The sequence below is a fragment of the Halyomorpha halys genome, unplaced genomic scaffold (assembly GCF_000696795.3).
Source record: "Halyomorpha halys isolate HHAL.00 unplaced genomic scaffold, Hhal_1.1 Scaffold1399.1, whole genome shotgun sequence".
NCBI lineage: Eukaryota > Metazoa > Arthropoda > Insecta > Hemiptera > Pentatomidae > Halyomorpha > Halyomorpha halys.
Window position 1 is genome coordinate 127,516 of NW_027114231.1, and position 24,286 is coordinate 151,801.

General features: G+C 31.2%; 1 long non-coding RNA gene across 1 annotated transcript in view; it reads right to left on the reverse strand.

The window, feature by feature from the left end:
- Positions 1 to 24,286, reverse strand: part of LOC106689579 (uncharacterized) — a 99,251-nt gene that overhangs the window by 38,174 nt on the left and 36,791 nt on the right. The window lies entirely within an intron of this gene.

The following is a 24,286-nucleotide window of genomic DNA, read 5'->3' on the forward strand; positions in this document are numbered from 1 at the left end:
GTAATCTTAGACTCGGATTGATAAACAAGAATTAGAGAAATATTCTATCCCATATACCTCAGACCCACAGTTCCCAACAACATTATAAATGTGTCATTCAATAGTTAAACTGACAAACGACTATATCGAAAATGATTTATGAATTTTTCCACATAACTCACACTAATTTTTATGTACTTTTCTTATGTATGACCTTCCAAACCACTTATAGAATAGTCTCCTATATTATATAAAGTCTAGATGACAAACTTCAGGCTTTCTTGAAGAAATACTCTTTTCTTCTCGAATATATCTTCATCCCGGGCCGTCTTTAACCTTAAGGGAGACTCAAGCACTTTATATACTTATTTTAATTGTTATTGTTAAATTCTAATATATTTTTTTGTTTTAATATAAAAAAATTAAATTGAAGTAATTTAAAAACGTAACGGCAATATTTTTCTTAGTCCCTTTGAAATAAAAATAATTTTTTTTTTAATGGTCAATAATTTGGTTTAAGAATTTAAAAATAAACTACATTTGGCTTCAAGAAAAAAACGGATGTAAAGTGTCGGTAGTAGAGGGGAAAGCACAGAATCGGACTACATATAACTGGAAGCTTAGGTCTTTAGTTTATTATTTACTAGCTGACCTGGCAATGCTATTACCTATATTTGAGGATGTATATAGATTTAATGAACAAATATCATAGTTTGATATATATTATTGTATTTAGTTAAATCAAACATTTACATATACTTTATAATTATGATTTGGTATCATAAATTAAACCAATATATGCGATAAGAAACGAAAATGAAATTTGTACTGTTGGTCAGACAGAACTAAGTTCGCTGTATCATGTCAGATTTAGGTAATTTTTCTTATTATTTAATAACTATATATATATATATTTATATTTAATATTCATGTATATACTACATGAAATATGAATAGTTTTTTAATAATAACCCTCACTGTGTATATTATGCAGAATATTATTACTATATAGAAAATATTCAGACCGACTGACCATGAAAGTTTGGTAAAAGATTTTTCAAGAGTGAAACAAAGTTGCAAACAAATTCATTTTTAGCACCTCAAGAAACCCATAAATACGAATTTTCGAAAAAATCGGAAAATAAAATTTTTTAGTCTTAAATTGTTGCCCATCCCATGGTAAAAGGGAAAATTTTGAAAACAATCTCCACGTTAATCGAATAATTAAATCTATATATATATTTATATAGATTTAATTATTCGGAACACATCTGTTTCTTGTATCACTCTCAGATCCTATCCGGGTTCCTCTTCAAGATGTAGTATATGTGTTATATAAGAGTTAGCAAGGAGACTATTATATTATATAGGTCGGAGTGCCGTTATTTTACAACGACCTTCAAGCGCTTTTCTTTCATTATGCTAGAGGTTATGGATTTTAAGGTGTAAGAAGGTAAATATATTAAAGGCTCTGAATAAGGAAAGTTGATAAGACTACAGCTTATTTACTTCTAACTCACGCCTTTCCGTATCTTCTATGGTACTTGTTCGCACTAGACCCATTCAAGCTAATTTCTCCTAAATGTGTCCGTTAATTCTACTGTTTAGTTCTACATTAATTGGCGGCAGTGTCTTACCGTGGCAATCGACAAAACCGCAGCATAGCAACCTTAACGCAATGTGAACGACGCAATTACTAAGTGTATTATGGCCCGAATGAGGATGCCAACTATTTAGTTGCCTCCCCTCTTGGTGGGCATGTCACCATATATCACCACATATTACTCACTCCTTTTCCAAATTAACAGCACATCCATTACGTGAAAGACAGCAGTTAGCATTGCGTAAAAAAAAAATAGGATAACTCGATTGACATTTATTTCGGATTCTACTTTTTTATTGTTCTTCTGATATAGAATAAAATTAATCGTAATTCAAGTTCGTTTTAATGTAACGATAGGTAGGATAGGATAGGGAATTAAGACTACTTTACAAATATATAGATAGCACTTTGATCCTTATAAAAGATCTAAATGGTTAAAAAAAGCAAAAGGAACAGAAAATGTTTATTCTATTTTGGCAACAAGAATTATTCTGTCTCAGGTAGAATTACAATACCAAATGCGACCTTATCGTTTTATAATTTTTAATTGCTTTGCTTCTTTATCTTTAAGGTTTGCCTTTCGATGAGGGATAAATATAGTTTTTTCAAGAATAGTTTTCTTTGAAAATGAAAAGTTCCACCCTAATAACTATTTACTACTCTCATGTTTTTTTTTTTTTTATATTCCTGTTTCTCAATGTGAATATTTCACTTTTTCTCGAAATCGCACAGTAAACAGCACACGAAGGAGTATATTTTTCCCATCTCATAGGTACTCCAATGTAGAGTTGGGAAAAACTTGATTTACGTTCACATTCTTCCGCCAGGTGTTTAACACACTTAAAAGTTCTAATTTTATTCAAATCTGGGCATAGCTTTTCTCTTACAGCCAGGAGAAGGGCTACGAATTTTTTTTTTAATTCTTGGTTATGTTTTCAATTTCATGATACGGAATTATTAAGAGGAAAACGAAAATTAACGATTCAATAGAGAGTTTAAAGTGAATACAAAAGAATAAAATATAGTACATATTATGTATAAAACAATATGAAAGAAAAAAACGATAAAATATACATATAATGTATTACAAAAATATAAAATAATAAAATATGTAACTAATAAAAAACAATAAGTTCATATAATTTGATATTCACAATAATAAAGTATAGAGCTAAATATTGAAAAAAAATTATTTATATTTACCAGTTGTGTAAGTATGCAGTATATATAACAATGCTACATATTTGGGCCATGAAAGCATTCTCTCTTCTTTGAACAACATACAAAAAATTGTGGGAGTCTAAGGATTGCCTGACAGAAATGAAATATTCCATTAAAATTTTTTTAATAATGATATTTATTCACACAATAAAATTTTGTTTCTTTTAGTTTATTGTTTAGTTATAATCATTTAATTATTCTAGTATATTCGTGGAATGATGATTTACATTGTTATTCCTATTATTAGTAAATATTGATATAATTATGGTTCAGCTCTCTATCTCGATGTGGAGTCATGATACAATTATGAATCATAGCTCATTTCAAAGATGATGCAAAATTGAGCATTTTCTTACAGTATTCAACTCTGATTTTTATTTTGTAAGATATTTTTTTTTTGTAAGATATTCTGGCGTCATCTTATCAATTTTTCGCCACTCCATCTCGATGTAACATCAAGATGCAATTTTGAATCAAAGCTCATTGCAAAGACGATGAAATACTAATAGGACATTCATCTCACTTAAAGTATGCAGGGCGATTTCTTGTTTTCGAGATATCTAAATATAAAACGCATCGAGAATTGCCCTCCTCTATCACTACCGTTTCATCTCAACCGTTCCCTCGCGTCACGAATTAAATTTACTGCTGTAATTTTTTTTTTCTTGAGTTGTAGAACGTCATTGAAGAAGTTTCACTTCATATAGCCTATACCGGTTAATTTTATCATAATCCGTTTTTAAATCGATTTGAAAGAGGTGCTTCACGCTTTGGTATTTTAATTTCCTCTTTTATATTTGATATAAACAAAATAATTTAGGTATTGTACAAAAATACTCTACCATTTAAAAATTTATTAAACTGGATATTATATGGATTCGTGTCGTTCCGCGTTAATACCTATCATATAACCAAGTATTTCTTTACAATAGCAGAAAACATCCTAATTTCGTTTTTAAAAACTGGAAGGACCCTCAAATTGTTTGCAAACACCATCCAAATAATTTGACTCATCCGGCATCCAACATTGGAAAAATACTAATTTGATCAAGTCAAACTAGAGTTGAACGAGTAAATTCTAATTAAAAGTTGCCCGGTAGCCACTTGATTAGATGGAGAGCGAAGGAGCTGGGGAAGAGGGCTGCCTGTTGAGGACGCCTAACAAGGTACAGTGTAGCAGAAGGGTCCTGTGGCCGAGGATTCAATTTGCTACAGCTCTCCCGGCCCATATCGATCTGCGGGGGGCAATTTCACCTTTCCTCCCCCTTCATCTTTTAATACGGCCAGGGGAGGGGGGCCTAATAAGGGGCTAAGCCCCTCAGCCCGGTCATCTCAGGGGGCGACCGCAATCCCCGCTCTAAGCCGGCCTATATGACATCTCTATCCCCGCCTCCGCCCAAATGTTATAAAGAATAAGTCGTTTCCTTCTTTCTGTCTCCTCTCTTCCTCCATCCCTTACCATCCAGGGATTTATTTTGCAAAAATATCTCAGTAAGGATGGTATTGAGTATAAGTATTGATTTTTATTAAATTTTAATGTTTCATGACAGATATGTAACACTATACCTATATATAAGGTTGTTAATTTCTTCTTAATCCATATATTCTTTCATTTTGGACGTTTCGGTGATACTATGACCCAATTTTCAGTTTTAATATTTTTTTAAAACTGTTAAATTGCCTTATGGTCAAAATTAGAAGTTAAATCACTGGAATCCAACACATAAGTTGTGAATTAAGTGTCATTGTCAAGATTTTAATACAAAGGTCGGAGTTTCGCGAGTTCCAAGTTTTGCATTTGTCTTAACCGCCTCTCCGGATTAACCGACGTTAAAACGAAATTCTAATAAAACGAAATACAGTTATTTATTGCTGACGTCATTATTGGAGTTATTGTTTTATATACTTCAACTTAACTGACGATGTTTGATCGCAACTAGAGGTTCTACAATTCCACATATCTTCTGATCTATAAAATTTTCCAGACTTTAATCTTGCGGGTAACCTAAATTAATAACCACATGAGCCTTTTCTCAAAAGAATTGATTTATTAACAAGCTGTAGTTAATTAAAATTAAACAAAGTTTGTTAATTAACTTCATCTAAACTGGGTTCCAATCCTTAACATATCCTTAAGATCAAATGACAATTTAGTAAAAATTGTATAGTTAAGTGAAAATAAAGTTACTATTTTTCATTTAGTGTTTATAACAACTAGACCGAATGAAGAATTTAGTGAATTATTTCATTTATTTTATTTTTTAATTTAAATAAAAGAAAGAGATATGGACAGCCGGGAAATCCTGCCAGGACTGAAGGGCAGCCAACAGCATCAAAGAACTAATGAAAAATGGATCCATTCGATCGCTGTCCATTACTGGAATGAGGTCATCTATAATTGTTGGTACCTCTGACTCTAAAGAGGGCAATTGAAATCTATAGGGGACTAGATACTTTGCAATCTATTTGGTCTAGGAAATAGACTAACTTATAACTTCGATTCAATTTCGAAAATTGACACAGTCACACCCTTTAGAGAAAAATACTAATTAAATTTTGATATACAAAGTTATTTCATTCACTTAATCGAAATATTTCCTCAAAATAGTGATAATTATGTTTATTATTATTTTTTTTGTAAATGTATGACAGAAATAAAAAAAAAAAAATACAAACACCAAGTTTACTAAAATGCACACTCTGCCCTTAACAGCTTATTTAATACTTAATTTTTATAGAATCAATAAAAAATAAAATGATTATTTTGCGATTTTGTTTTCAATTGAATTTTTAGAAAGTTTTTATTTACAAAGGAATAATGTTGATATTAAATAATGGTAAGAGACTCAAGATTTAAGGTAAAAAAACTGTAATTAACAATCATTTTAACAATGAAAATTTTCATTTTTCAGTATGCATGTTTTACGACCGAATGCTATTGTTAATTATATATTAAGTAATAAGAATACAATATATATTTTATTAGTTTTACAGGAGGTAATATTTATATTAATGTTATTACTTAACATTCTGGAAATCTTTTACTTATTTATCAATAAATTTTAAAACTTTTTTATCTTAATTAACTTTTTTAAAGTTTTATTTTCATTACTACTGAACTATTACCATTGAATTGATTTGTTGTCAAAAGTTGTCATGTTTATGTTCTGGTGTATAATATAAGAATGATATAAGCTCATCTATATAATAAGTCCATAGATTTCTTACAAAATTGTGTTGAATTCATCAATTTAAATTAATTATTTAGAAAATTTAAAAACTATAATATCCAGAGTAAAGTATCGTAATCCCGATATAAGATACGAGCTATCAACATAACCTTGTCTAATATAGGTATAAAATAATACCTGATATCGATATTGTAATATCTAAACACGATATTAGGTATTTTATAGATAACACATGTTTACAAATATATAAATTAAATTATTACAAAATAAGAAACAGAAAAAAACATTTAAAAAAATAAATAAAACATTAAACTTAAACTAAATAAACATCTTAATAAAAATCATTCCTATTTGAAATACTTTCATTCAGCCTGGATAACCACTGACCTAGCTTTTCCCAAACAGGAAAAAGATACCAGCGCTTCTCACTCAACCACCTGTATTATAATATCTAATAATGATATATTACTATCTTATAGACAAAATATAAATTTTTATAATAAAATTATTTATATATTTTTAAATCTATTTCCATCTTCACTGTCCTTTTAAATGTTTTATTTTTGTTTGTTTATACACCGGCTTACCGCATCCTCTTTTTATTATCAATATTAAAAGCTATCGGAAAAAAAATCTATTTGGTACATCAATGTTTATGTTTTTTAAATATCGATATTTTTTCAGTATTCCTTGAACATATCTAATCCTTTACGTAGAAGGATAATTGAAACTTGCGAAACAGTAACATATATCCGTTTTGGCTGTTTGGCTGTTGCTATGGAAGAAACACATAAGGTGGAGCCTGTTCCTAATTTTCAAGGTAATAATTCTGAATTAAATTTATTATGATGTTTACATTTCATTGATTGAGTAGTTGGAACATATATTAAATTATCAATTATAACCTAAATAATACATAACATTGAAAATCTTTGGACGTGAATATCTCTTCAACAGAGCATTGACAGAATTAACTTTCTACGGACATACTTTGCATATAAATTGTGTATATGTATATATTATTTTGCGAAAGTAAGATAGAAATATAAAGAACTAACAGTGTACTAAAATCCTGCTCCTAACAGTTTATTTAATACTAAATTTTTATATAATCATTATTCAAAATACAATAACCTTTTAAGATTTTCTTGAGATGGTCATTCTTTGAACGGGAAGAGCTCTCTCTAAAAAGTAACTTTTTCTTTTTTAGGTTTTATAGTCCTGTAGAGTTTACAAGTTTCACAGACACTCCAAGCGGAACTAACAGTTTACTAAAATCCTGCTCCTAACAGTTTATTTAATACTAAATTTTTATATAAACATTATTCAAAATACAATAACCTTTTGAGATTTTCTTGAGATGGTCATTCTTTGAACGGGAAGAGCTCTCTCTAAAAAGTAAGACAAGTAATTTTTTTACCAATTTAGTATATTAGTTTTTGACGTAAAGAGGATTCTTTAAGGATTAAATACTGATTCATTGCTAGCGATTTATGTCGTAAAATTTTTTTTAGGGTACTCTCCTAAGTTGTTAAAGCAATTTAATATTTTAAAAAAATCTTATTTGCACTCTTATTTAGTGACTATAACACTAAGTTATTATCCTCCTATACCTAGTTTTTGTTATTATCTTTATTATTACTATAGGAAGACTACATCATGCTAAAAGTGTTCAGTTAGTTTCTCCTACCTAAAGTTAACATAACATAATGAATGGATTAAATTTATGAAGAATAAGGATCGCTTATGGAAATATGAATGGAATCCTTTACTCTCCATTATAGGATTATTCAATTAAGGAGGCGTGATCCTGTTAAGAGTTAATTACTGGCAATCCTAAATTAATCTGGGAGGGATTATGGTTTCATATTAGTCTTAATCGCCTTGTCTTAGATTGCCCTGTCCTCGAGGCCAGCGGACCATCCCTCTGGCTAAATGTTAAGTCTGAGCCACAATTATCTATATCCTACAACTCTCTCTACACCATCTCATGTAGATGGAGTTTATTTTGTATTCTACTACTGAAGATTTATATTTTGTTAAATGTTGATACTTGGTGGTGGCAGTGGAAAAATAATTACAAATTGTAACCTAGCTGTGAAAAATCGCTTGTGCTATAAAATTAACAATATGATTTTTATTCTATTTAAATGTTTAACAAATTAGCACATAACTGTTGACATCTCGTATTAGTCATTGTAGTATTGCTATATTTATATATTTTACTTCTAAATTCTTTTGTTTTTCTAGAATGATGCATTGATTTTTTGAAATGGTATAATTTTGAAGAAAATGATATTAATCAGCAATAAAATTCTGAGTTTTCCTTTTTAGGTTTTATTGCCCTGTAGAGTTTACAAGTGCTAAGTTTCATTGACACTCTAAGCTATATTTCGCGAAAATAATATCATTATTTTCCATTATTCCGTGCATTATATTAACAATATCTGCGAAATAAAAGAATTAATTAAGTACGTAGATGTCCAAATGAATTTGCTTAATTCTATGCTATCACATACTTAATTCCTTTCTGTCTTACTTAACCCGAGACTTAGAAACTTATTAGTACGTTTTAAAGGCCATAAAATGTATGAAACATTTTTAAAAATTCAAAACATGAATAACTGCATTATTAATTTTTATATTTTCTTTAGATTCTGACACCTACCTTATTTAAAACATTAAAACTTTCAGAGACATATCGAACTACTAATTCGATATTTTTGAAAACGATGCTTATCGATATTTTTTTAATGTTTACATTCCTCGTAAGTACAATACAAATAAATTTAACATATGCCATATTGGAACCACATGGAAGGGGTTCGCTATGGATTCTCCTTTCTTTAGCCTGATATTTTAGTTGTGTAGACTTCTCTACAATATTTTTTATTATTATAGCTACTTCTTATTCTCTATCACTAACACATTTTAAGGTATTTTCTGTTAAAATTTTATCAATTTTTATGTATCAAGGAGGGTATCCTAAGATAAGGGTAACCTTTGTCATATCTTTTCGATCGATCATAGAGGAATGGTCCGTCATCAGGGACTGAGTAGAGAGGGTTTCCTCTCGTTGAATTACTATTAGTTTAAAATAAAATATTATTTAATATAAGTTATTCTACTCTATTTCGCAGGATACGAATACGAATCTATCTTACAATAATACTGGCTAAACAAGATGCTTTAATCGCCGGCATGTGTACATTTATTCTTTCTTGTATAGATTGTAATTTGTTGTTTTTTATTTGTTTTAGGAGGTAAGAAAAAAAAAAATTCGCTGGATATAATCTTCTTTCGAGTTCAGTCAAGATTGTATAGAAGCTTTCTTGAACCAGTTACCAAAATTGTGCACAAAATATTTCCAGTTTTTGAGCCCTTGTTAGTGAAATCACTCACTCGAATGAGACCTTTTGACTTTGGTGAGGTATTTGTGGTCCAACGCCTCACCATGTTTCAGAGATGCCTGCGGTAGATGGAACAAGAGAAATAGAAGCGAGAGAAGAGGGGAAGGTACGGTCAATAGAGAGCTAATTGTGAATAGAGTCAGTTGGATTTAAAGATATCTCGAGTGGAGTGATAAGGAGTGATGGAGGCGCGGTCAACCTTGGTATCTAGCCATCTACCCCTGGCTCCTCTGGTCCAGATACCATCTGCTTCTAGGGCTCTCTCCAGATACCATCGCCCTCGGTACGCTCTGCCGCCCCTGAACAGAGCTACCGGGTCAATTCTCTCTCTTACTATCTATTGTAAAGCTCCATCACTGGCATTTATGGAATTACCTTCTAGGAATGCTGATTGCGCTATATTGTTTCTTTATTTTTTAATTTGTTATTAATCCCGCAATAACCATTTATAGGATTTATGGATGAGGTAGAAAGGGGAATTAGTTGTATTATTATGTATAATCCTGTTATGTTAGTTTCATTTTTATGAATATATCTTAACATCAGAGATAACGATCACAACACCCATTTTTTATTTCAGAAATATCACCCCCACTTAATTGTCTTTATTTTACCCAGAGGTATAGGTAACGAGTGTGTCCTAGACTAACTGTTAAAGAGTGCTTCTAAAAAAAACTCTAAATTAATTTTTTTTAGGAGAGAATTATCTGTTCAAACTACTCTCTTGAAAAGTAGGAAAATATGACATTGTGTTTTTACTTCTGAAGTACTATATAATGCTCTTTAACTTCGATTTTCAAATATATTCATAAAAATGCGCCAGAGTGAAAACCGATTTAGCTCCATTTTTGGGATACGTATTTTTTTTTTTTTATTGATTTGGGGGTGACATGATTATTTTAAACAATAGTTTTGTATAATATTCGATCTCAATTATTTATGATTTACTACAAAAAAAAAAGTCAGATACACCTTGTTTATCAGAACTTTTTGGACTTAAAGAATTGAGCTTTATCAATATACCAAAATCATCTTAGTTCTCCTGTATCCAAAATCCTTAATACTTCTTATTACATCAAAAACAAAATTATCTATAAATTCACCTATTTCCAATTTCTTGTCAATTGCACATTATTTCTTAACATTTTTGCATTATTATAACATTATTTTCAATTGCACAATTCTTAACATCCCAAACTATCCCATTTAACCCTCTGAGGCATCAAAAAATAAGATTGCTCCGGGGCCTTCTTAAAATAGCTATGAAAGTGCTATCATTGTGTGATTCCTAGAGATTACATTGAATCTGTTGTGATTCATAAATTATCAAATTTACTTATGTAATTTTATCACACTGTTGTAAAGTTCAATATAAAAAAATTGTAAATGCCATAATATATAAATGCCATTTTCCTACCTCAACCCTGCGGAGCATAGTCGCCGTGAAAAAAGTTGACTTATTAGTGCATATCTTGCTAAAACGTTTTGGAGAACTTTATGGGCGATCTTTAATTGGCGGCCAAGAAACAAAAAAATAATAATAAATAAATAAAAGTTTTTTAGCAATCTGATCATATACTTTATCAATACTTTGCAATATCATTAGATAATATTGCTAAAAGAAGAACACTATCAAGGAAATTTTGAACTTATAATCTATTATTAAAATTTTAATTTGAAAATTTTGCTCCCACTATAAATGCTAAAAATATGCCATGGCAATGAGGACGTAAACCACTACAAAAATAGTAAAATAAACTTTAGAAAATCAGTTGATATTGAATTACCGCCAAATTATTGATTTTGTCTCATTTCTTAAGGGTATCAATAATTGATCATAGTAGTATAAAAATGATTTTCACATAACTCCAGATCGGTTAATACGAACATTCTTTCGTAGTAATCTCCAAGGAGTCTTAAAAGTATATTTCCTCGGAAATCTTTGTGGGGACAACAATAGGTAGCTTTTGCTCGAGGTGTATTAATTTATTTAAAGTTTTATTTATTAAAAATATTTTGTATTTAGTGGTTTTTCATTCTAAAATAAGAAGTGTAAGATTGAATTAGCCCTACAGATTTGTTTTGAAGAAAGTCAGAAGATAATAATATCTTGAAAGAGTATCAAATAAATAGTATTCAGTCCGAAGATTATGATTTATCCGTATTTTAAATCAAAGAACTGAGAGTGGTTTATTAGAGCACAATTAATTAATAGTTTTTATAATTATTCTATTGTTTTGAAGGAATCTTTCTTAAACTTAGAATTGTTTGAAACCAGTATTTCGGATAACACATAATACAATGGCGGAGGCAACAAATCTGCTTAGAGGAGAGTGGGCTACAATTAGTGCCGACCCTCTTGAGCATCGCAGAGGACTGGATGGATGGTGGAGGACGGACCCTTGGGAGGATCTGGCCATGGTTGCAGGTCCTCCAAGGTATTAGCGGCTATTGTACCTCCAATGGGGAGCCGGATCATTATAAAACAAACACCGCTTCCGCCGGAAGATTAGACCTCGAGCCTGTCTTTCCCTTTCCTCAAGTCCTTCTATAACAATCCGCTCTTGTTCGCAATCGATTTGGCTATATCTCACTCAAGGGAAATATCTATGAATACAGGCTTATACAGCTTGCTCCAGTAGTGCTATTCTGTTTATTTCAATTTTTAATGTAATTGTAATTTATTCCTTGTCTCTAAAACCTTAAAAGTTAGAAATTACAACTTACACACTATCAAGGATGAGAAACGTGGCCTCTTTCACTAAGGGACGAACAGCATGTTAATGCTTTTTGAAAGTAAAGCATAGCATAAAATACTCGGATCGTGAATGTATGAGGTAACCGGCGAATTATAGCTAAGGCTACACAATCTCGAATTGAAGGAGCTCCACTCAGTAAATATAATTCAGGTTATAGCATTGTGGCCTATTTGCTAGGCCTGTCAGGATATAAGACTTGATATAGGTTCCTAAAATTTTAAGAAACACTGAATCCACGGGCAAACGTCGAGGGGTTGACCGAAACGTAGGTGGGAGGATAGCGTCAAGAATGATCTGGTATATTTGGGTTTGAACGGATGTATTCAGACTATGGCATTAGTATCAAACGTTATTACTTTTGTAATTTGAAATAAATTCAACTAATTCATAATTCGTTTTCTCCAAATGAGAATATTTGCTCTTAACATTTTAACGTATTGATTGATGGACGGTATCCCACAATGTTTTGCCAGCCATTATTACTTTTCAACTAACTTTATATAAACAGCAATGATATAAGAAACAAGGATAAGGATACCAATAAAACAGTACTAGTGCAACATGCAGCTAAAAACTAACACAAATTCGATTTTGGAAATACAATCATTCATTTCTATAAAGAAAATAATACGTTCAAAAGAAAAATACTTGAGTCTATTTATATATTAGTAAAAATTGATCATACAATGAATTTTAAAACAGAGACAAGAAATTTGGTCTAGCACTATGCAGAGATTTTAAGTAAAATTAATTAATGAAAAATATGGATACAATTTAGGTTATTATTTATAATTAACTTCGACATGATTTTTAATAATTAAAGAAATGCAAATTTAGACCGATATATAGTTTGAAATAAATCAATTATATGTCTGAGTGTAAGGAATGACTAAAATTGTTGTGTTAATTTAATCTGTAATTAAAAGTTTTAAAATGTAATAGAAAACTAACAAAATAGGTAATTATATATAAGTTGAGGCAAGCTTATTAATAAATTAATATGATTCCCTATCATTTATAAGGTGATTTAACTGAAATTAATGACCTGTGCAGTATAGCCTGTAAAAAGTTTTTAAACTATTGAATTTAAGGTGTAAATTTATATTTAAGGTATGCTATTTTATTAGTAAGTAGTAGTATTTGTTAAAAGTGTATAATAAAAGCTGTTATTTAGTAGATTGTTCCTCAGGCTGGCCGAAGCGTTGGTCTTTTAAAGAAATAATAAATAATCTTTTGAGACTTATCTTGGGTACAAATTATTTTATTTGAATAACTTTTAACTAACTTTAAAATATAATGTTTTGATTTTATTCAGAAAAATGCTTAAAAATAAAATTTTATTGAGTAATCTGAAGCTTTAAAAAATAATTGAAGCTAGTAAGGATTATAGCATATATTTTATTTTCTGTTTTCTCAAAATTATAACAACAAGAAATTATCTTTTTATTTGAATGATAAATAAATACTGGAAAAACCCATACAATAAAATAAGCCAACACCTATGCCAGGTACATTTCCAGCCCATACCCTACAAAGGAGAATATATTGAGTTACCGGAAGCCGGGTCAAGAGAATTGCCGGCCGCTACATCAACGACCCTCACCCCTCCCTCTCTGTCCAGAAGTGGGGGCAGTTTTCTTTCCTCCATTTATTTATTCTCTTTGGCAGCTTGCCGATAGCCTCCTTTTTGAATAAATACAGTTAAAACACACTAAGGGAGCAATTATTTATTTACATTAGTTGATTGTATAAAAAATAAATTAAGTTTTTATTCAGTTAAAAATATTATTGTAATATTTTCTAAGCACTACAAATTACTCATACCAATTCGAAGTCTCCAAACTCCTTTTTTGAACACTTTATTTAATTACGCTTCTGTGAATTTTGTAGAATAGTTTTTTCGTCTCTCCCCTAGTAAAATTACGTTTCCAACAGAATATTACACCATGACCTTCATATAGCTTTTGTCCTTGACGTCATACCAACCAAATTCTCAAAATTCCATTTAAACCTTTTCTAATCATCTTAATCCTTTGGCTTAATGCTTATCCAGTTCCACTCATCCGTACAACCCATCTAGAAGGTTGAAACGGCAGTAGCCAAGAGACATTTTGTAAAAAAAATTGGGGCTTTAGCGCACTTACTTAGCCTCCACTGGTTCAAACTAGTGACGCGCTGAGAGGGCTGCACTGGGATCTCAGAGAGCCTTACTTTACCCTTCATGCGTGGGCTCGGGGATCCTATTGTCGATATGTATAAGGTCGATATTGTAAATACTGTATACAATTTATTTTATTTAGTTTGATTATATTCATTTCATTTATTTTTATTTTTTATATTTACATTTGTTATTTTATTATTTTTTTAAATTTTATTTTTATTTAATGTATACTTTTTTTTTTGTATGAAAGTGTACAATTATTAATTATCGCTATTACCCATTGCCAAAATTCGTGGCAGATTGTAATATTTTTAATAAATAAAAGTTAGCAATATAAAAAAATATATTGAGAGAGCTATACCCGTATACCCGTGTACGTGGGGAATACAGTGGGCTCTGGGATCATCAGGTCGAGATTGTAAATATTGTATATAAATTATTTTACATTGATTATGTTCATTTTATTTATTTTTCTCTTTATAATCTAATTTATAATATTTAAAGTCTCGTACAGAGATTGCATTTATTTACTTGTATTTCATTTACATTGTCTCTTTTTTATTTTTTGTATGAATGTGTGTAAATTAGCTCTATTATTCAATGCTCTATTTTGTGGCAAAGTGTAATAATACTTATCAATAATTACTTGATTAGTCATTGTAGGAAGAAGTGAAATATATCATTACTTTATATATTATATAAGTAGCTATATTTAATAGCCTTATAAGAAATATTTTTAAAAATCAAAACTTAGTTTTCTTAATAGTTACTTTATCATATAATGTAAATGTACATGTTTATAACGCAGCATTGAAATGTAGCTTGGGAAACCGTGCCCTTCATTTACTGAATAACAAGCATCTCAACGTAAATGAGGGGCCGAGGGAGGGAAGCTGGAAAAGAAGGAAGGAGAGTATACGGAATCGGTAGATAAATGATGAGGGAAAGAGAGAGTCGGAAAGGGAGAGAGAGAGAGAGAGTGGGTGAGTGAGAGAGAGTGGGAGTGAGAGAGAGAGACAGAAGGGCAGGGCGATCGATGGAGTGGCCGGCTAATAGCCACCCCGACATTACTCACCCCCGCTGACCCACCCCCACCGCCATTCCTCTTCGGGGTGGTCGGTCTCCTGGCGTCCCCGGTTAGTTAATATTTATAATAATGCCCTTCTGTATTCTCCAATATTTCGCGAATTATTATATATGACTAAAAAATAGACAACAAGTTAATTATAATTAGTTTATTGTGTAATTTTATGTTTAAAGTTATAACATCAGTACAATACCAAGGTGTTGTATTTCAGAGAATATTGAGTTTGCATTATAATTGCAGTTTTAAGATAGCAGCTAATTTCAAATTTCAATTTACATCAATCGATCATTTCGGAATTTCGGGCAGTTATAATATGTATTCAGTTAAGTATTTTTCATACTACTCAAAAAAATATTTATATATTTTTAATACAATGCTAAAGAGGTGCATCAAAATAATTTTCTAGCAAATTTACACTTTATTTTTCTTTTATAAACTGTAAAAGCCAAGGTCATAGTATATTGAGTGAACAAAATTCAATATTATGATAAAAAAAAAAAAAAAAAAAAGCCATATAAGATAGATTCATATTGTACATTACTAGTTTGAAGGATTACTTCGGTTATAAAAGAATGGTTCGGATAACTAAAAAATGTATTAATGTAATTTTCAAATATTTTATTTACACTAGTTATACCCTATTATGGTTCACATAATTATACAAAAGCTAGCTAAGCTTTTCACTTATGAAAACGTGGACAACCTATTTTATCCCAATCGAAAATTGGCATCATATATTTTTGCTTTGAGCGTCTCAGGAAAATATGATTTAAAAATAAAACGCGTTTATATTATGAAAGTCTTGCATTAAACGGAATAAAACAGTTGCATTATCATGTTCTTAGGCGTGATGGTAAAAGTAAAATGATATATATGACCACTCCTTAATTACTAATTAACATCTCTAAGAAATTGCAAGAAGGCTCATATCCAATATATAACATATGTTTAACTTGTCAAAATAAATATTGTTCTATTCAGCTAATGGCCCCATCTACTCAGAATGCAATGAAGAATTATATTCTATATTCTATTAAGAAATTAAGATCCCTTAAATTCAGGAGATTCTTTTTGCGCAGCTAATTCATCATCAGAAAATCATAATTACTACATAACATTACATTATTGTCTAGTTTACGAAATTGTAACGAGTTTCAGATCGATTGGATAATAGGCATTAGTACATACGGATACATGGTCACGATGAACAGTTCACTGCTTACTATGTAACGTAGCCCAATATGAAAATAAATGACTAGTAGTTAGCTATTCCATCCGAAAATAGGACTATTGATAATCTTTCATTTTATTATTTTGACCCGTCCAATAAAAAACATCAAACAATTAAGATGAGCAAATTAATAAACGTTGCCGTTCCGTAAAGTCCGAAACGTTGCTCAAACGATGGAAATTAAGGAAGTAAGAAGTATTAAAGATTTTTCTCCTTAAAAATGAATAAATATTTAAATTTTATACCTACAGCCAAAGGTTAAATAATGATCATATATACATACGTGTTCTTATCTATTATTCGTTAATTACCTTAATTTAGATATTGTATATCCAATCTCGCCAATTAACTATACTTGACTCTAGATTTTTCATTTATATTTTATCTTTATATGAGTCAAAAAGTGAAAAAAAGAGAGTTTTGTCCAAGAATGCCCCCGATACCCAATTTAGTCTGTAGCCGATTGGCAATTTACATATGAATGTCTCGTATCCCTTTTGATCGATAGTCTGTGATCCACATTATGTTGAGAGAATGAAATATAAAAAGTGTATGTGAATTGTCAGATAAATTGAATAATTCATGAATTGTTTAATTTTAATGTTGTGTGAACTGCATTTTTATCTTAAGAGTTATTATTAAAAAATAAAATATAAACTGAGTAGTTCACAGCTATATTAGGGAAACTAGGTTGTCTTTTAGGCGGCACTAAACTTTTAAGGCCATTTCTGATTTTTTTTTCTTTTTCATGACCCCTATTTCAGAAATTTATTGTTTTTAGCATGAATATATATACCAATATATATTTTATTCCGCACTGTTTCCTTCTTCTGTAGTGGCCTACATTTTAAGGAATTTTTGAGTTGTAATTTTGTTGTAGTGGGCGTTCTTTGAATTTTATAATGTGGTGGGGACACATTGGTTTTGAAATTTAAACTGAACTGAAAAAACTTATTCTCTAAATACGTGTCCTGGCTCATCGTTTCTGAATTTTTATTTTGTTTGTTGCCAACGCATCCGAGGGGGCGCTGGTGTAAGGGTCCTGAACAGTGGATTTCTTTGGTGCCGTAGAGAGTCGAAAAACTTTATGCGCCTACGTTGGATGAACTCAGGCACAGTGGGTAGTTCGAAAAGCTTATGTAGTTGATCTGACACCTTCTTCAGTGATGTTGGGCGCACAATCTTCCGCAACACTGTATCCTGGAAGCGTTGTAAATGGCGCTGTGTCCCTTTTCTGAGATGGGTGAAGAGTGGAGCACCTTATAGCTGATCTCAAAATACTTTTATAAAATTGGAGTTTGAGCCTTAGTGAGAGTGTGGGTGGTGATAAAAGGTAGTTTTGCCGCTATGATCTAAGACGGACTCGTTTGGTTTTCATGTAGCAATGACCTGACCTCCTCAGAATTGCTTTTATAAAGAGTTTAGAATTTAGAAAACATAAAGAGTAAACTTTAAGTGGATCACGTTTGTCGAAACTTCAATCATTGCAGAGTGAATATCCAAGTACCCAAAAAACCTCAGATAACAAAAAAATCTCACTAAAGTCAAGCAAAAACTAATTTTGACTGAGAAATTAACATCAAAATAAATATCTGTAGAGAATTTGAACTTCAACTTATTAATTCTGAAATCAGGTTTACTTCTATGAAATATTTATACGTTTTTTTTGTTAGCCTCTAAAGCGTTTTATTAACTCACAATCGTCACATGATCCGTGCCAATAAAATCAGAGTGTACATAGATATTAAAGTACCTTTTTGTTAGAGATTTTTATTATTATGTATTATTACATTTTATTATGGGAATGTGTAGCTCATTGGTGGGGCACTAAGCTACTAACACTTAGGACCCGGTTTCAAATCTGGCTATGGCAGATAATTATTTTATATTTTACTGTATCTGTGAGTCAGGCCTGTGTGTCCAGAAGCCCCTCGGGGTCCACCGAGACTCATAAAGTAGGTACTCTTAATTGGGTATAAATCTGGCAGTCGAGCATGATTCTGACCAAATCTCCTCCTTGCACAATCATTGGTCTAGTAACAGTACTTCCTTACCAAGTACTGCACCCCTAAACCTTCATGGGTTTTAGAGGTACAGATTTTATTTTATTATAGTAAATACATATTTTATCTTCCAGGTGACTATGTTTTTACTTCCTCAATAGCGACGCAACATGCATGAAGTAAGGTTTGTCTCATGTAGAAAATTATTTTGTTTTTTATATATTTGTTTCTTTTGATCGAGTCTGGCACCAGGGACTACTTTACAAACTCCGTAAATTCTTACCTCCTACATATTTTCCCATCATCCGTTCCTTTCTTACTAATAAATTATTCCAAGTAAGCCACAATGGTTCCTATTCATCCCTCTATTTTCAATTCGCTGGTGTTCCTCAAGGTAGTATTCTCGGTCCCATCCTCTACACCGTCTATACAGCTGACATCCCAACAACTCCTAACACTATCCTTACCACGTATGCTGATGACACATGTGTGCTCACAGTTAGTAATAACCCTTTGATTGCATCCCAAACTCTTCAGTCCCATATCACAATCCTCGAAGAATGGTGTTGAAATTGGAGGATAAAAATAAATCCCAACAAATCCCATCAAATCACATTTACTTTTCGTCGTAAACCTGCCGACTGCCCTACAGTACACTTTAATAATGTGGCTCTTACCCCTGTAGAACAGATTCGTTATCTTGGACTACATCTTGACAAACGACTTACCTGGAATCCTCAAACAAGACTGAAAATACAGGAAACTGTACGCAGATTCCGACTATTGCAGCACTTACTAGACAAACGGTCTAAACTTCCAACTCATTACAAAAGACTGATCTACATGACAATAATAAGGCCCATCTGGACATACGGAGTTGAGCTTTGGGGCTCCACTAAACCTTCGAATTCCTCTCGTATCCAATCTTTACAATCCAAAATCCTTCGTCAAATCCTCAATGGTCCTTATTTTGTTACTAATAAAACCATCCATAAAGATCTAAATGTTCCTTATGTAACCGATCTAGCCCGAATCCGATATTATTCCTTCCATAATAAACTCCCTAACCACCCAAACCCACTAGTTTCTAACCTTGCTTCCTCGTCTATTCCTGGCAATCCTCCGAGGCGCCTGAAAAGAAGATGGCCTCGTGACTTTATATTGTAAAATGTTTTTAGAGTTCTACTACTGGGTAGTTTCTCTACATCCTGTATCATATCATTATGTCATTATGATCAAATTTACTTGTTGTATTTTTTATACAGTTGTAAATATCAATAAATAAATTTTTAAAAAAAATATTTGTTGGCAATTGTTAAGTGGGGGAATTAATAAAGAATTATAGACCGAAAATACAATATCTCCGGAACGGATGAAATAAATATTGGACATAATAGACTAATAAAGCCTTCCAAGGTAGTAATTATATAGACCATTTATGAATCTAATATATTCTCTGTTGCTGTCCTTCGGAACGGACAACTCCAAGTCGGCCGGTAAGCATATAAAAGGCAGTCCTTATCGATTTTTGCCGAGAGGACATACAATTAAGAGAGGAACGGATCGTTATACTATCTCCCCTCCGTTATGGCAACCAATACTGAAGAACAGGCCCTTCTTCCCTTCGTCGGATTTATCAGCGTCTTTGCCCTTCTCTCCCTTGTTTGTATGGGCTAAAATTTAATCAGCATTGTTATTTTTGCAGCATTAGTCCTCCTTAAGTCGCCGCACCAACCGCTCAGCTCAGATGCTCTAAGCCTCGGTAAACATGGCATTATGACTTGTTTAATTAGAGGAATTTGAAGCTCAAGGCTTAATCTGCTGCTGTATACTAATGTATCTCACGTCGATTTTAATCCGTGATTTGAAATCACTATCCTACTAGCTGGATCAAGAGAACAGTTTAAGGGAAAGGATAAGTATTTATAATTACACTAAACATGTTTTGTTTTTTTATGTACGTTGTTTATGTTTTTATGTACGTTGTTTATGTTTTTTTTATGAACGTCGTATGTTTTTTCTGATAGGTTATTATTATTATTGAAAAAGAGAAAATATACCTCATCAATATCCTTGAAATACAAATTGTCTATGAAATAGAAATTTGATTCTGGTAATTGAAACAAACAAACAAAAGATGTAACGAAACTTTCTTTTAATCAGTGAACTAATGAGATCCTAGGGTCAGTGAAATAGATTTAAATCATATTTAAATATGATTTTTGGCCGAATAAAGTTATGTTCACGTTGGAAGTAACACAATTTTCTATCCTCGGATTCAAAAATTTCCACTGCGTTTTACGTTTTAAGGATAAGGAAACAAATTCGGTTCCGTGGGTGTAGTAGAAATTTTCCTGCCATACTGATTAAATTTTCAGGTATACTCAAATCCCATTAAACACTTTCATTGTATTAACGTTTTCTTCGTTATGTTTACTTAATATAAAAGAGGCGCCAATTTTTTTTCCCCATTTTACCATAATTTTAAGTATTTTAATGAGCTGTTTATTTTATTATGTTTCAAGTTTGGAACTAATTGATCGAGACGTTTTCGAAATATAGGTGTACTGATTTTTACAACTAAACCAAGGTACTTGTATGTGCAAGTTAATGTACCTTTCTAACAACAAGTTAAGTCAATAGTGAATAAGAATAAGCAGAAATTCAAAAACACAAATCAACCAAAATCTCTGACCAACTACGAACATCGAACATATACTATTCATTTTTCTAAGGAATGTGCAAATCAAACTATTGTGGATTAAACGCCAGGATAGGATATCAGGGTTACTGGAAATTTCATTCTGAACTTAACAGAAATATAGTCTGATTGTCTAACAAATATTAGGGAAAAGCGTGTCTACAACGCCTCCGAAATTAAAAATAAAAGTTTAAATTTTTGGGTGCTTAAAACAATTTAGAAAATTTACCACAACTTTATTTTGTAAGATTATTTTTCGAAACATGCGCTGACTAAAAAATGTAAAAATAGGTATTTACAATCTAATCACCGATTCATTTATTTCATTTGGATTTTATTAGATCTTACAAAGTTTTTTTGTGTCAGATAAAAATATTGTTTATTATAGAACATAAAAAAAAAACTTTCAATTAAATTTTGGGTCAAAATGTGTATCTTTTGAAACATGTCTACCTGATGTACTTGCGAACTTTTTTTTGAAAGGTAAAGTTTTGGTATAATATAAAATAAGAAACGTATGTTTTGTAAGTAATCACATTTTGACGATTTAGTGACCGATTTAGGGACCGAATTAGATGAGTTTCACTTTGAAGTATCAAAAAAGAAAATTGTTATTGTACAAGCTGGATAGAATGTAAAAAGTACATTTAAAATATTCTTCAAATACATTTCAGTCCTCAGCTCTGGAATTATAATATCAGCTTAGCTGTGTCAAATGTAAGGCGAGCAGGTGCATATGGCAGAGGTAAGGAGGAATACAGTATACCTTTTGAAGTGAAACTTCTTTACCGACCTTCTACAAGTGAGGAACAAAAAAAATAGACGGGAGTAAATTGATTTCGTGACGCGGAGGATGAAAGAAAAATGATTGGGGAGGGTAGTTAATGTTGGTTAATTCTAATAAGAAAAGTTTTTTATTGTAATAGGAGAGTAGAACCTTAAAGTATCTTAACGATCCTGGCAGTATTGCTTCGATTGAGTGAGCTCTCTAAAGCTTTTACACTCCTATTATTCTATCCAAAAAAGCTAGATTTGTCTGAAATGGCTGCTTTATTCTAAATACTATCATGAAACTGATATTATATGGCTCAAACTGTAAGAGAGAATGATTATTGCTCCTCCTCGTAATGAGCTATAATTCAAAATTGTATTATGAGCCTATAAAGTGGATAAGAAGCGAATCCAAAAATCCAAAACTAAATATTGAATCTGCTTTCTATAAGTGAAGAAAATGTTCAATATTCCATTGTCTTTGTAATGAGGTATAATTCAAAGATGTATCTTGATGCTACATAGAGTTAGAAGGGCGAAAAATGGAAAGATCACGCAAAAAAAACAACATATTTTCAGGGTAAATAACTATAATAATTTCTCTTAACTTTTTTTGTTATTAGTGTAAACAAGTAAGGAATAGTCCTTTTTGTTTGTCCAGTCATGTTCTCATCCTAAACAGTTTCATATTGCTAGGGTAATTTTTGTTAAAAGAATTTTTATTTTTAAAGTAAACTTAATCTAAACTATTAAAGATTTCCCACATGATAAATTACTTTTAAAAATGATAAACTCGCTGATTAAATGGCAACATAATGAAATTAACATAAGAAAGTACTAAAAGAAGTGGTTCAACAATTAATGCAGTATTTGCAAGATATATTGAAAACATTCAGTGAAATGTTCACATTTCTTATATTATTAATCATATGGACATTTAATAATACCGATGATAATATAAACTAAAATTTTAGGAATGAATAGTAATAAGAAAAGTAAAAAAAAAAATAAGAAAATAAAACCATTATTGTATTTTTGTAAAATAAAAATTATTAATTATAAAATTTTAACACATCATTTCATTTCTGAAGACTCAAGACTGCCTCAGTTTTTTTAAAGCAAAATTAAGCTTCACGCACAGGCTTGGTTAATTTTCGTTTCTTTAGTAAGTCTCAAGTAATCAATTGCATTAGTCTGTTGGATAGATCTATTGTTTATATAAAATTAAGGGAAGATCTCATGTTTGAACATGTATAAGGTGTGCTTAGAAACTGATCAATCCTTTTGACTTATGCGAAATATGAAATGTATGACGTGTTCATCATATGTTTTAAATGGTTCTTCCTTCAGAGTGTATCAAAAAATGTATATTATATTGCTCTCTCCCATCCAAAGGTGTATTAAAGTAGACCTGAATATTACATACAGTTGAAATAAATCCCCTCTTTCCAAATCAGTCCGGAGTAAAAATAAGGTGAGATGAAAAAAATAAGTATAGCTCAGAGCGAAATTGTTTTTCCTTGTTTCTCCTGGCAAGGCTAGCCCGAGAGGAGACGGTGGAGGAAAGCCGAGAGAAAAGCAACCAATTTTTCGGTCAACTTATTTTTCACATATTTCCCAGGTCCCCTGTTCGGCCGAGGTGGGCTCGCCCTATATCCCCGGCTGGGGGTGGTAACTTTTGATCCCTCCCAAATTGGATGGGCCTTCTCGGATCGCTGACTCAGACCTAACGGCCCTTCTGTATTCTCCACCTTATCTTTATTTTATTATTATTCTAACATACCTCCTTCTCCATTGACTTCCATGACAATGGAGAATTAACATCTAGAGTAAGTAAAAGGAATATTGCAAGATCAATATTCATAATCATTAATAAATTAATAATGACGCCTTTCAAATCATTGATCATGATTAAACTTGTTTTAGATAATATCAGATATTCAGGCTTCGTTTCTATTTACATGTACCTGACCCAAATCCACGAGGTTGAAAGAAAAAACTAGAGAACCCCCAAAAATTCACAAGTTGTGTGAATCTATCTGTTTTTAGATTTCTAGTTAAAGGTGCAAAAAACCTTAAAAGATTTGAATTTTTACTGAAATTCCTCCTCAGTTTTATAACATTGTTCGGCCTAAAAAAAAAAAAAAAAAAAAGCCATATAAGATAGAT